At 42.0% G+C, this 14783-nt stretch overlaps 1 non-coding gene across 1 annotated transcript; it reads left to right on the top strand.

The window, feature by feature from the left end:
- Positions 1 to 7827: 7827 nt before the first annotated feature.
- TRNAG-UCC (transfer RNA glycine (anticodon UCC)) lies at positions 7828 to 7899 on the top strand. Its single transcript has one exon. It is a non-coding gene; the product is annotated as a tRNA-Gly (tRNA).
- Positions 7900 to 14783: the final 6884 nt, after the last annotated feature.

The following is a 14783-nucleotide window of genomic DNA, read 5'->3' as shown; positions in this document are numbered from 1 at the left end:
CCGCGCGGTAATAGTTTAAATTGGTCATACACATTATAGCCACACTGATATAGGTTCTAACATATGGAGTTTTTTTGGTCACAGCCTGGACTCTGGATTCAAAGTCCTACAGCAGATGGCCCACCAAGATGATACTCTCGGTCATAACATGTCCAGGACTGAGGTAGGTGCATATATAACAAGTTCACGTCTTCCATATTTTTGTTAAATATAAATGTATGTTCTTCCACTCACATAGGTTTGCTGTGCAATTTTTTCCCAGCAATTTATTAAGTTATTATTTTTTGCATCTTTCTAGGATTCAATACAGCCCAGAAAGAACCTGCTGGTCCAGATGCTGACGATCAAAGTCAATGAAGCAGCTGGAAACATACCAGCTGAAATTGGAGCGGCTTGAGGGTTTTAAACGACTGACTATGGACGTGTGCATGTTCAAATGTCGCAAATAAATGGCTACTACAACTTTCTTAGGGATCGAATTGAGAATTATCCTTTTGGCAATATGAATAATGTATTGGATTATATATATGTAGAGAATAAACTGTTTGATGGCATCATATAATTAGATTACATTTTGTCTTCTATTTATGAAGTTTAGAGGAATTGATCTTGGCACCCTCTAGCTTCGTATTCGCTACAACATTGTCTACTTGTTTTGGTTCTATCTATATATTTTGGCTTCTATATATATTTTGTACTATAATACCCGTGAGGTCAGGAGCAGGTTTGTTGCTCCAGGTGAAGCGGAGGCATTTTGGAATGGACCATGGCATGTTCAGATGGTTCTCAAAGACCGGCAAGTGAGGTTTTCAGTCATGCCTCGCATCATATACTAACTCGTATCGTATAACTCCATCCATACACCCACTGCTATACGATACGAGGTTTACTTTGTCGGAAATCATCACATGCCAGCTATCGAATAGTCAACTTAAAAACATGATTGTTATAAGGCACGTACCTTCAATCGCCTTTAATCTTCAAGTTCGCACATGATCCACATTTCTCTGTCATGCTCATGATGTTTCTGATAACGCGCTGATTAACTTGTATGTGTTCCTGAATAGAGTAACCAAAATAAGTCCCCGCCAAGGTGTTTTCTTATTGACTACATAAAGTACAAGATGGTGCCAGCATTTTCCGACAAACAGTATGCATTACCAACATTTTCTAGTTTGAGGGGGGAGGAAGAAAATTATTATTAAGCTACTCTAAGGGAGTCACATCTTTTTCAAATATAATGTAATTGAAAATATTTTGTGTTCTATGTATGAACTTTCTCTAAACAGAATAGCCATATAGGTTATTTATGACGTTAAATAACAATAAAATAAAAGAGGCACTAACGACTGATTCAGAGGAGGAAAAAATAGGCATATGCATCTCAATAGGTATTACACATGAAATGCAAGAAAGAGTTGTAAGCTGATCTAGATCAAATTTTGTACTCCGCTTATTTATCTGGGACAAGTTAGATTATTATAACGTACTTGGACAATTCTATTTTGATGGAAAATGTTATGAAGGTGTATATTAGCTGTGTAGGTTTTGATAAGATTATGCAGAGATTACATAGTCAGAAAAGGGCAAAGTGGCATTCAATCAATGATAAATTGTTTATTTAATGAATACAGTAATTTAATTCTTTAGTAAGTTCTGATTTCTGACATCTTTCTAATTTATTAATAGGTGTGCATTTGATAGAAAAAGGATAAACATCACATGCAATCATAATAAGTGACATGATATGGCCATCATCATCTTGTGCTCATGATCTCCATCACCGAAGCATCGTCATGATCTCCATAGTCACCGGCGCGCCACCTTGATCTCGATCGTGGCGTCGTTGTCGTCTCGCCAAAGTTGCTTCCACGACTATCGCTACCGCTTAGTGATAAAGTAAAGCAATTACATGGCGATTGCATTGCATACAATAAAGCGACAACCATAAGGCTCCTGCCAGTTGCCGATAACTCTACAAAACATGATCATCTTATACAACAACACTTATATCTCATCACGTCTTGACCATATCATATCACAAAGCGTAGACATCCTCTACTTTGTTGTTGCAAGTTTTACGTGGCTGCTACGGGCTTCTAGCAAGAACCGTTCTTACCTACGCATAACCACAACGATTTTTCGTCAAGTGTGCTGTTTTAACCTTCAACAAGGACCGGGCGTAGCCACACTCGATTCAACTAAAGCTGGAGAAACAGACACCCACCAGCCACCTGTGTGCGAAACACATCGGTAGAACCAGTCTTGCGTAAGCATACGCGTAATGTCGGTCTGGGCCTCTTCATCCAACAATACCGCCGAATCAAAGTATGACATGCTGGTAAGCAGTATGACTATTATCGTCCACAACACTTTGTGTTCTACTCGTGCATATAACATCTACGCATAGACCTGGCTCGGATGCCACTGTTGGGGAACGCAGTAATTTCAAAAAAATTCCTACGCACACGCAAGATCTATCTAGGAGATGCATAGCAACGAGAGGGGAGAGTGTTATCCACGTACCCTCGTAGACCGAAAGCGGAAGCGTTATGACAACGCGGTTGATGTAGTCGTACGTCTTCACGATCCGACCGATCCTAGCACCGAAGGTACGGCACTTCCGCGATCTGCACACGTTCAGCTCGGTGACGTCCCACAAACTCTAGATCCAGCTGAGTTCGAGGGCAAGTTTCGTCAGCACGACGGCGTGATGACGGTGATGATGAAGTTACCGACGCAGGGCTTTGCCTAAGCACTACAATGATATGACCGAGGTGGAAATCTGTGGAGGGGGCACCGCACACGGCTAAACAATCAACTTGTGTGTCTAGGGGGTGCCCCCTCCCCCGTATATAAAGGAGTGGAGGAGGGGAGGGGCCGGCCCTCTCTATGGCGCGCCCAAGGGGAGTCCTACTCCCACGGGGAGTAGGATCCCCCCTTCCCTAGTTGGAGTAGGAGAGGAAGGAAGGAGGAGAGATGGAGAAGGAAAGGGGGGCACCCAATTCGGATTGGGCTTGGGGGGGGGGGCGCCCCCACCTTGGCCGCCTCCTCCTCTCTCCCACTAAGGCCCAATAAGGCCCATATACTCCCTGGGGGGTTCCGGTAACCTCCTGGTACTCCGCTAAATGCCCGAACTCACCCGGAACCATTCCGATGTCCAAACATAGCCATCAAATATATCGATCTTTATTTCTCGACCATTTCGAGACTCCTCGTCATGTCCGTGATCATATCCGGGACTCCGAACAAGCTTTGGTACATCAAAACACATAAACTCATAATACCGATCGTCACCGAACGTTAAGCGTGCGGACCCTACGGGTTCGAGAACTATGTAGACATGACCGAGACTCATCTCCGGTCAATAACCAATAGCGGAACCTGGATGCTCATATTGGTTCCTACATATTCTACAAAGATCTTTATTGGTCAAACCGCATAACAACATACGTTGTTCCCTTTGTCATCGGTATGTTACTTGCCTGAGATTTGATCGTCGGTATCACAATACCTAGTTCAATCTCGTTACCAGCAAGTCTCTTTACTCGTTCCGTAATACTTCATCCCGCAACTAACTCATTAGTCACATTGCTTGCAAGGCTTATAGTGATGAGTATTACCGAGAGGGCCCAGAGATACCTCTCCGAAACATGGAGTGACAAATCCTAATCTCTATTCATGCAAACCCAACAAATACCTTCGGAAACACCTATAGAGCATCTTTACAATCACCCATTTATGTTGTGACATTTGATTGCACACAAAGTGTTCCTCCGAATATTCGGGAGTTGCACAATCTCATAGTCCGAGGAACATGTATAAGTCATGAAGAAAGCAGTAGCAATAAAACTGTAGTGATCATAATGCTAAGCTAATAAATGGGTCTTGTCCATCACATCATTCTCCTAATGATGTGATCTTGTTCATCAAATGAGAACACATGTCTATGGCTTGGAAACATGACCATCTTTGATAAATAAGCTAGTCAAGTAGAGGCATACTAGGGACACTCTGTTTGTCTATGTATTCACACATGTATCATGTTTCCGGTTAATACAATTCTAGCATGAATAATAAACATTTATCATGAATTAAGGAAATAAATAATAACTTTATTATTGCCACTATGGCATATTTCCTTCACACTAGTGCTCAACTGAGAATAGTTGGCGATGTCGAATCTCACTCTGCGCCTTTCAATAAGTTCTTCTTTGGCGAAGTGCTTGGCCAAGACAGTAGGTTGTCCCGGCTCTCGGAAGCTGGTGCCGGTGATTACAACGTCGTCGGCCTGAGTTTCTGACGGCTTAATTGGACTCGATGATTCAGTGCTCAAAGGATTGACGTTTGTGGGATCACTGGAGAGGTCAGGAATTTCTGGTGGGACATCATGGATAGTCTCTTCTGGTTGTTGCACGGAGGCTTCAGACACTGGAATTTGTTGCTCCGGTTTATGGGCTTTAGGGTCTTCAGCCGGCTTGGTCATTTTTGCTTTCTTGCTGGGCTTTGCTTTTCCCCTGTAAAGGGTTGCGAAGGTTAGTACGAAGGCAAGGATAAAGTGATAGAAAATTAAAAAAATCTTACCCAGGGGCAGTCTTGAAAGCCGGTAGCTGAGTCTGCGATGAATCGCCAGAAAAGGAGTGAGAAGTACCCTGGTAATTTGAATCGGAAGAATTAAGCGGCTGACGAATAAGACCTGTCAAAGGATAAAAAGAGTTTAAATTTGAAAAGACCTCGTTTGGACGTTTCCGCGGAGCTGGAGTATTTGGTAAACCAGAAGATAACTCTCCACCTCCGCTGGTCCGAGTCTGACGACGGCTCTCGTGCTGCTGTTGCTTCAAAAGAAAGTGAGGATCCAAATTAGCTAAGGGGTGTGAAAACCTTACTTTCTGGGTTACTTGAAGAATTTTCTGTCTTGGCAAAGGCTCTGAGTCGGATGAAGTAGTAGTTACCTCTTCTTCCCCCGCTTGACTGGCCCCCGTGTCATCCTGATGATAATCAGTGTCAATAAGATAGTTGAAAAAGGAGCCAAGGGAATCAAGGGCTACCTCCTACTCAGAACTGTCGTCTAGTTCAAACATCTCGGAGGTACTTGGTTTTTTCTTATTCTTTTTGGCGGTTCTCTTGGCCGCTTTCGCTTTGGACCTGGCTTTCTTGGCGGCTTCATGGTCATATTCCTTATTCCAAAAATCGGATTCAGCCTGTGAAAATCATCAAAGCTGAGACAACAGAACATGGGAATGATAACACAAAGTAAATAGCTTGGAGACTTACAGCGGGTGGCGGGTTAAGTTTGCAGAAAGGGTTCAGTCCCACTTTACTGTAGCTTTCCAGGCTTCCGTTCAGAAGGGTCTTGGTCATTTCATTGATTGCATTATCAGTTAAACTTCCGGAGTTATAGCGCAGTGGATCTTTTGCATCACCTGTATAATCGCACATTAAGCCGGGTCGACGACTCAAGGGTATGATTCTCCAAGAAATCCAGCATCGAACCAAGTCAACCCCAGTTAACCCATTTCCCAGTAGGGCCTTGACCTTTGCAATAGTGGGTTTGATCTTCGCACGTTCAGCAGTTGTAAGCTTTTTAGGAAGATGATGTTTCGGGTCAAGCCGTTGGACACGATAACCCGACAGTGGATTCCCATCAGCCGGAGAAGTGTCTTTACAGTAAAACCATGTCTGGTTCCAATCCTTGGGGTGACTCGGCAGGCAAGCATAGGGTAAGATAGCATCTCTTCTCCATTGAATTGAGATCCCACCAAGTTCTAAGCTGGGGCCATTGGTAAATTCATTCTGCCGGTTCAGATAGAAATATTCCCTGAAGAGTTCAACACTGGGTTCTTCTTGAAGATATACTTCACAGAAGACTTGAAAATTACAGATATTTGACATGGAATTGGGTCCGATATCTTGAGGATGAAGTTGAAAGAAGTGCAGAACGTCTCGGAAAAACTTGGACCCAGGAGGGGAAAAGCCCTGGTTCATATGATCAGTAAAAACAATGACCTCACCATCCTGCGGATGAGGTTTTGTCTCATTGGGTTTGGGAGCGCGCCAGTGAAGGATGTTTTTTGCTGGTAAAAAACCGACTTTGACATAGTCCTTGAGTGTGTTCTCAGTGACTATGGAGGGAACCCAATTGCACAAAGTAGTGGCCTTCGGCATCGTAAGGGAAGAAGCCTGGGAAGAAAGAAAATTAGCCAGTTTAAGTTGATATGTTAAGCCGGAGATAAACATTATAGAATATGTTGATATTGGCGGTTTAACGGGGCCTAATGACATATGACTGGTGATCTAAGCCGCCATGACAAGCAATGAAATTGAAGATCTATCAAGAGCAGATTCTGCTAAGTGTTGGACAAACAAGTTTTGCAGATTGGTGTAATTAGTTTCGGATCTAACGCTGTTTGAAAAAGAAAATAAAATCAAAACCTATAAAAAAGCACCGGTAGAGCTAATGCACTGGCAAGATTTCTGCATCTAGGAGACATGTTCAGTGATTAAGCGAAGGGATAGAAACATGTTCCGCGTGTTTTTAAAGCCATCTTTGGATCAAAGTGAAGATTAAATAGAGATATGACGAAGAATGATGATGAACTCTAAGAACTTCAGAACCCTAATGGAGATCTATGATGGGGAAGATGAGGTACTTACTGGATCTGATGAACAACGAGAGGAGTTGCGGATTTTTCTCTGGTCTCGTTCAGGTTGATGCAGCGGCCAGGGTTGAGGAAGTCGACGAGGCCGGTGGCGGCGGTGCTCAGGTGCGCAGGTGCTTTGCGAGAGAGGGAGGTTGAAGACGAGAAGGAAAGGAAGAAATGAGAAGGCTGCCTGACCCTATTTATAAGGGAATGGGTAACAGGCGGACGCGAGAATCGAGGAGGTCAATGAATGATTATCTAGTGACTCGGACGCCTCGATCTTTGGGATGACTATTAAAGATAAAGATTTGTTGGGCATTTTGTATTAATATTTATGACAGGTGACGTCACAGCGGGTTACCGCAATCCCAGGGAACGACGTCATGGCGGGTTACAATATCTCGCAAAAGAACGAATGAGGAAGGATTTTTTAAGTATGGAAGACTGATATGAACAAGTTTAAATCAACATGGGGCCTAATGTTGGGGATATAGCTATTGAGTGTAACATGCCCAAGAGGGGCCGGGTTATACTCATGGCGGTTCATAAAAGACAAAGCCCATGAGGATATTAAGGATGGCGGTTCACGGAGCAGGCTGCTAAGGGCCAGAAGCCCAAAAGCGACTTAAGACCCATAGGTGTAAACCGTCATGTATGTATGACTTGTATTGTAAGGAAAGTGTAACTAGTCATCAAGCCGGACACGTTGTCTATGAGCCGGCCGGGACTTTGTAAGCCACCGGGTGTCAACCTGTGTATATAAAGAGGCGACCCGATGGTGGGTTAAGGACAGAAGACTACAGATCGAAAGCTAGGTCAAGCGGATTCGCTCCCTAGTAATCAAAACCTAAGCAATACCACCTCAAACTGGATTAGGCCTTTACCTTCACCGCAAGGGGCCGAACCAGTATAAACTCCCCATGTCCTTTGTCCCGTTTAACCCTTTTAAGCTAACCTAATGCGATGGCTCCACGACTAAGTCCTCACACATATGCCGTGACTATTCCACGACAAAATGCGTTGTTAGTAGATTAGGGCATCAAATAGTTATCTGTTTTTGCTAAGTTTGTCGATGTGCATTCCGTGAGAGCAAGTGCAAAGATGTTAGTTGACTCATAGAACTAGGTAGTGTGAAAACAACAACTTCCTTGATAAAGAAACTTTCATCTAAATTGGTGTCACCATTGCGTCTGTAGTCCAACGGTTAGGATAATTGCCTTCCAAGCAATAGACCCGGGTTTGACTCCCGGCAGACGCAATTTTTTCCTAAGGTGCTGCCACTTACTTGTTCCATGATATTGACGTTTTATTATACATGGAAACTTTTTCAATGATATTGACTTTTTATTATACATGGAAACTTTTTTAGAGGACGCTCTGATTTTATATTCTATCTATCTATACCAATATAAAAAGACCCAGTGAGGCAGATCCAACAGATCTCGGTCATCCATTAGCGTTAATCCGACAGTCCTTATTATCCTAATGGTGAGCAACTAAACAAGTTTAGTGCTAAACACAATTATTGCTAATCAATCCTTTCTCTCCCCGACCCCCTTCCTTACGTACCCTTTCACACGAAAGGAAACTGCCATAGCGATCCGTCGTGCGATCCCCTTCCTTACGTACCCTTTCACACAAAAGGAAACTGCCACAGCAAACCGTCGTGCGATCCGCTTCCTTACATACCCTTTCACACGAAAGGAAACTGCCATAGGGAACCGCCCCAAGGCGCTGCCCCATCACCTCGCTTCAGCGACGCACACCGCCCCCATCGCCTCGACCCGCAACAGCTTCAGGGACGCCGCCCCTCACATCTCCGTGCCGCCTCTACCCATCGCCTTTCCTGGCCTCGGCCGTAGCGACGCTGCCGCAACTTCAAGGATGCCGGCTGTCGGGGACGCCGCCTAGACCACATGGCCGACCGCGGGGGCGCGTCGGAGGTGCCGCCTGGACCGCCCATCGCCGTCGGACCTGTCAGGGACGCCGCACGGCCATCCGTTGGTGTCGGGCTCTCAGTTGGTGTCAGGCTGTCGGACCATCATGGACACTGCCTGGACCGCCTGCCCGTCCCTCTCCGTCGGGCCTAGGTCATCAGTGCCGCCATCAGGGGACGCCACCGTCAAACACGCAGCTGCCGAGCCAGAGGTCTTTCATCTCTACTTTCTTCATTTCTTCCGGAGAAGATTAATTCATGTTTCACTGAACAGAAAAGCAGCCTGTATGCACTAAAAACTGAACCCAAATCAGCTGTGTAAAACTGAACCAAAAGCAGCCTTATGTGCACAGATTCAATAGTTATTAAGCTTCATTACCAACATGCGCTATGAAACAACTAGGTTACACAATGATATGGAACTTTTGGTAGCAGCTGGGTAGTGGATCAGTTGTGCTGATTTCAATGGATTGTGCTTAGATTTTTGGATTTCTCTTTTAGCGGCATGAGGACAAGGTATGTGCCCCCTCCCCTGGTCACTTGCATATGCCTTTAGCTACGTTGGATTAGTACAATTTTCAACCCATTTGAAGGAAGAGATGGACCTGCCGCTGGTGGTGCTTACACAAACTATTTATTTTGATGCTACTTTTTAAAACAAAACTAGTATAATGCCCGTGCGTTGCTACGGGCTATCCACCATTTTATCTTTAACACCCGGGTCCAATACAAAAACCCCATCCCACGAGGCATCTTCCCCTTTTCTGTCGGAACCTCCCCTTCCTACTTGGTTTCCTGCCATAACATGACATTCTTGCTGGAGCCACCTCCTTTAAAACCGGATGTCGTCCACCTCATCTTCGTCGTGCATTGCAACAGGGTTGGGATTTTTCATGTTTATAATATAATAGAGTAGGTTAACCTAACACATACTGTTGACACAAAACAACAAATAACTATGGAAATCATTATCAAAGGTCCATTCAACTTTGCAAATGCTAAACGTATTCCTAGTCATCAATATGATCCACCTCCAGCCCACATACCATTCATTGCTACAAGTAATAATTGTCGTTCTGCTTTTCCTCGTCCTTCCCCACATCTTCTAATTCTAGCCTCTTCGCCAACCTGTTTCATTGGCGCCAACCTGCGTCACATCAACATTAGTGTGTTGGTCATCAACGCCTCTTCTTCTTTGTCATTCCTCGCCAGCTTTAGTTCTCGTTTCTATTTGTTTCCTACAATATTATTTCTTTCTTTTTTTGTTTTATCTCTTGAAACACTCTTTCTTTCTCCAACAGTACAGACCACTTGGTGGCTTTAATTCTTTTTCCTTCTTAAACTTGGAATGCCCTCCTTTTCTACTATAGCATGAATCACCTGGTTAATGTTGTGTCGTGTTTTCCTCACCCGCGAACGTTTTAGCGACTGTCAGCGTGTGGACATCCTGTAAAGCATAGTCGTCATCCATTATGGTGAATGCTAGGTCGCCCATGTCGCGAGCACACGGTGGCCTGTTGTTGGTCCTTGCCCATGAGCGCTTACAAAACAATTCGTATGATGCTTGCTTAATTAATACACAAATAATTAACGGCGTAACTAATTCCATGTATGCCTAATTAATTGCTAACCAAATCAATTAATTATCTGCCTAATTGCAAAAAATCCGTACTTCTAATTATATGTAGGCATAATTAACTATCTACCCAATTAATTATTTGCATTAATGACTCGATTTCCAAATTGATTCAGTGCGAAAAAATTCCTATTTAAATGGACCTAATTAATTGCATGTGTAATTAATTGTCTAGCTAATTAATTTCATTAATGGTTTGGTTTCTAAATTAAGGCCCTATTTGGTTCATAAGTCCTAGGACTTTTTCTAGTCCCAACTAAAAAGTCTCTAGTCCCTAAAAAGTCCCTCCCTGTTTGTTTCTAGGGACTAAAAAGTCCCTGGTCCCTCCCTAGAGGTTATTAAATGACCATGTTACCCCTAGTATACAGAAAAATAACAACCAAACAACACCATGGGGCGGCGGGTCAATTGGTGCAGGGAGGGGCATTGTTGGAGAAGTCCCAAAAAAGACTCTCCTTGAGAGTCTTCTTCATTTAGTCCCAAAAAGCAACTTTTAGTCCCTAGTAGTCCCTCCTGTTTGGTTAAGAAGTCTCTAAGAGGGACTTTTTCTAGTCCCTACACCAAAAAGTCCCTGAAAACAAACACCCCCTAGTTATGTGCTTGATTTTGAAAATATTTTCACATGAATAGCTGTTACGAACGATGACGACTACCGAGTATTGTTGGACGCATTTCCCTAACAAATTTTTTGAGATTTGAATGGTCCCACTTGATTTGAGAATGTAGCATGGCCGACTCTCTGTATGATTGACAATAAAGATAATACGACCGCGTCCACATACACATGTACGTGGCAGCCTGACGACCCACCTTCTGCCACGGACGTCCTCGACACCGTGATCCACGCACTAGCATTCTCGAGAATCGCACTGGTATCAAGCCCGACCACGTCATCTTACATGCTGTCGTGCACGGCGTCCCTCCGCAGGCAGGCGCGGACGCGTACGCCCATAAGAAAAAAGATATGTTATTTTTGTTGTATTAGAAAACTTGTGATTGTCAATTAATAGTAGAGATAATGATAATAATAAATGGCATATCACGCAGGAGTAGCGATTTGTTATGCAGGAGTATCTGATTTTGATTTGAAAGGTTATCAAGAAAAATCTTATGTCTGTATGTTAGGAAGGTGATTTCAAATATATGGTGCGATTTCTAAATTCTTAATTACTTATTATTTACGTGATTGAACTGAATCCGCACCTGCGAAATCAAGCACGAAACAAAATCCACTGGTTTTTTAATAGTAGGGAGAAAAACCAGTGGAAGTGGGTGGTGGGAGTTGAGACGGAAAAAAATCGAACGAAAATAAATCGTACCAGGCTATCAACTCCCTCGTTAGGAGTAGAGATTGGGCCTGAGAAAGATCAGTGTGACGGTGTTGGTCAACATCTTGGGTTGGTGGGCTGGAATATACATTCACTCTTGATGGAAATCCTCAACCAGAATGTACATTTTCTTAACCAGCAGAATATCAAAGAAGAAAATCTTGTTTGTGGTTGGTGGGATAACAATCCACGTATTAAAATTGATTCTAAACCCAGAACGAGCACTACAAACACAACATTAAGTTTATGGGTTTGAAACAGAAGGTACATAAAAAAGTATGTACAAATAGTTAACTTCAAAACAAGAGATTGAGATGCATGTCCTGTACTGTATCTAAGTTTATTTCTTTTCTTAGCAATGAAAGTAGGAGAGACTCTTACTGTTCAATTTGGTTACAGAAAAATAAGGTTACTTCTCTTGTCAAGGAAAACAACTCCGGAAGCTAATTAATAGTGCAGAAGGAGCTTACTTTTTTATAAGGCAATTATTTGCTTCACATGACATTTATTCCTAAAATATTATAATTATAATACAATGTATTGTTTGTAACACATAAATTTATATCTGAACAAAATTGTATGAGAAAGTGTCGGGGCTCCCTGAAACTACACATTGCATAAGAAAGGATATGATAAAATACTTGTGTAATTAGAACAACACGAATTGTAAATGTATGGATTTGGATTTCACAATTTAATGTGAACTAACACTGCACTAGAAAGAAGTAAAGCCTGTTCCCAGTGAACACGCCCAGAACACACCCAGAACCACACGATCAAGATCCTGTGGATGACAGTTTCTCAAAAATAAAATTACAGTAAAATTAAAGAACTACCATGGCAGTTTATAGAAAATGCCCCCGCTCCTACTCTAAAAACTGCCACCCGAGTCGTTCACAAATGTCATTCCTGGCATCAAACGGCGTCTTGTTTTCTCACTTTCCTAAACAAAAGACAGCATATACTCGCTATTTCAATTTAACAATAACAGCAAGCTATGTCAAATACTCAGTTCATAAAAAGCTCATGTTTCAAAATTATGTAGCGGCCTAGAAACTAAAATATATTTTATGCCTTCAGAGCTAGTGACTTGCAAACTTCCCTCCCTAATCTAATTTCAAGTCACATTACAAAGTGACTTTGCTTCAGTTAAATAGCATGTGCTAGCTTGCTTGATGGTCATGCACTTTGTGAGTTGATCAGTTGAACGATTTGGTGGGTTGCCCAACATTCGCGAAGAAATAAAAGGTCCGACTTATTGAGGAATGACGATGGTGAGCAAACTAAGACTCAAGGTTGATACGAGGCAACGGGCATAAGCTAACCAGGATTGCTGATTATGACCGGTTCCTTGTTTACAAAATTGATATGTCGACCTTGTAAGAAGTTAACCATATCTCCAATGGGGGCGAAAGATGCATGAGATATTATGGGGGCAAACAATATGCAAGATGGCTATCTGCTCAGGCTAATGCTGCAATTCAGCAAGCAGACGGCATATGACTGCTATGTTTGTTTCACTTTACGGACATTCAGACGGGAAAATCAGTGAGCACACATAGTCTAATAGTTGGGATCAATAAGCTACAACTTATCATATTTGGACATCCTTTTTCATACAAACCTTGCAGATCACAAGCTTATGACCTGACACCTGACTACCTGACACTACTGGAATTTTCCTTTTTGCCGAGTGTTAGGCTCTTTGCCGAGTGCATTATGTCGGGCACTCGGCAATAGTATCTTTGCCGAGTCCCAAGCAGAAAGTACTCAGCAAAATAGCGAAACTCGGCAAACAGGTACTTTGCCGAGTGTCGTGGACAAAACACTCGGTAAAAAATAAAATACGGCAAACAGGGTCTTTACCGAGTGCTACACTCGGCAAAAGGGGGTCTTTATCGAGTGCTACACTCGGCAAAAGTGGGTCTTCACTACGTTGCACGGTTTTAACTGTACAGGTTGCATACAACCTCGGATGAAGATGTTCCAAAAATCAAAGTTGTTCATTTTGACGAGACCTAAATTTTTCATGTTGAGAACTTTTTCATTTGAGGTCATATTAATTACACTTTTTGCCATGTAAATGTTTGGTCTCAAATGACCAATGTGATGGCCATATTTATTGCATAGTTTATGATAATGTGGTGAAGTTGGCCATATAGGTGCATCTTGCCATTACAAACAGTGTTGCCAAATAAAGTTTCCAATTTTTTTTACAAAAGAACCATTTTCGATTTTCTAAGAATAAGAAATGAGTATTTTTTGTGAAGTAAGTACAAAAATAGTGTGCAAAATGGCACTAGTCCAATTATCACAGTAAGTAGACCATATTTTATGCACAATTCGTTCACAAAACGGGCTATCGTGTATGAACAGTTATGGTTTCAAGTCAAATGACCAAGGTAATGGTCATATTCATTGCATAATCTTTTATAATATGCCCAAATTAGACACATAGGTGACTATTGACATTACAAACAATGTTGCCAAATAGAGTTTCCAACTTTTTTGTACAAAAAAAATCCTTTTTCATTTTCTAAGTGTCAAAATTGGGTAATTTTTGTAAAGTAAGTACAAAAAATAGGGTCCAAAATGGCACCACTCAAATTATTGCAGTAAATAGACCATATTTTATGCACAATTCACAAGTTTCATGGATTTTCTAGTTTTCTAGATACTTTCGCATATTTAAATGACTTTATGTCAATTTCCCGAAAGTAAGTCAAAATTGAAGTGCAAGTGTGTGATAGCTCAGTCATAAAAAATGGCAAAAAATATTTTTTAAGTACACAAGTAGTCATTATATGGGAGAACCACTTAGAGTTTGAGAGTTTCGACCCCTTGTGATGAATAGCCATGTCGACTATTTTGACCCCGTTTTGGAAAAAAAATGAAAGAAAAAGAATACAAGTTTAAAAAATGCAATCCTTTCGCATGGAGTCTTTTTATGTGTACTAGTTACGAGGAAAAATGCCAAACTTTCAATATAACAAATTTGAAAAAAGAATCCTTCACAAAACGGACTACCGTGTATGAACATTCGTGGTTTTCAAGTCAAAGGACCAAGGTGATGGCCATATTCATTGCATAGTCTATTCTAATGTTCCCAAATTAGACACATAGGCGCATCTGACATTACAATCAATGTTGCCAAATAGATTTTTCAACTTTTCTTACAAAAGAATAAATTTTCATTTTCTAAGTGTAAAAAATGGGTGTTTTTTGTGAAGCAAGTACAAAAA

This window comes from Aegilops tauschii, chromosome 7 (assembly GCF_002575655.3).
Source record: "Aegilops tauschii subsp. strangulata cultivar AL8/78 chromosome 7, Aet v6.0, whole genome shotgun sequence".
In the NCBI taxonomy this organism is placed as follows: domain Eukaryota; kingdom Viridiplantae; phylum Streptophyta; class Magnoliopsida; order Poales; family Poaceae; genus Aegilops; species Aegilops tauschii.
This window is presented reverse-complemented; position numbering and strand designations above follow the sequence as displayed.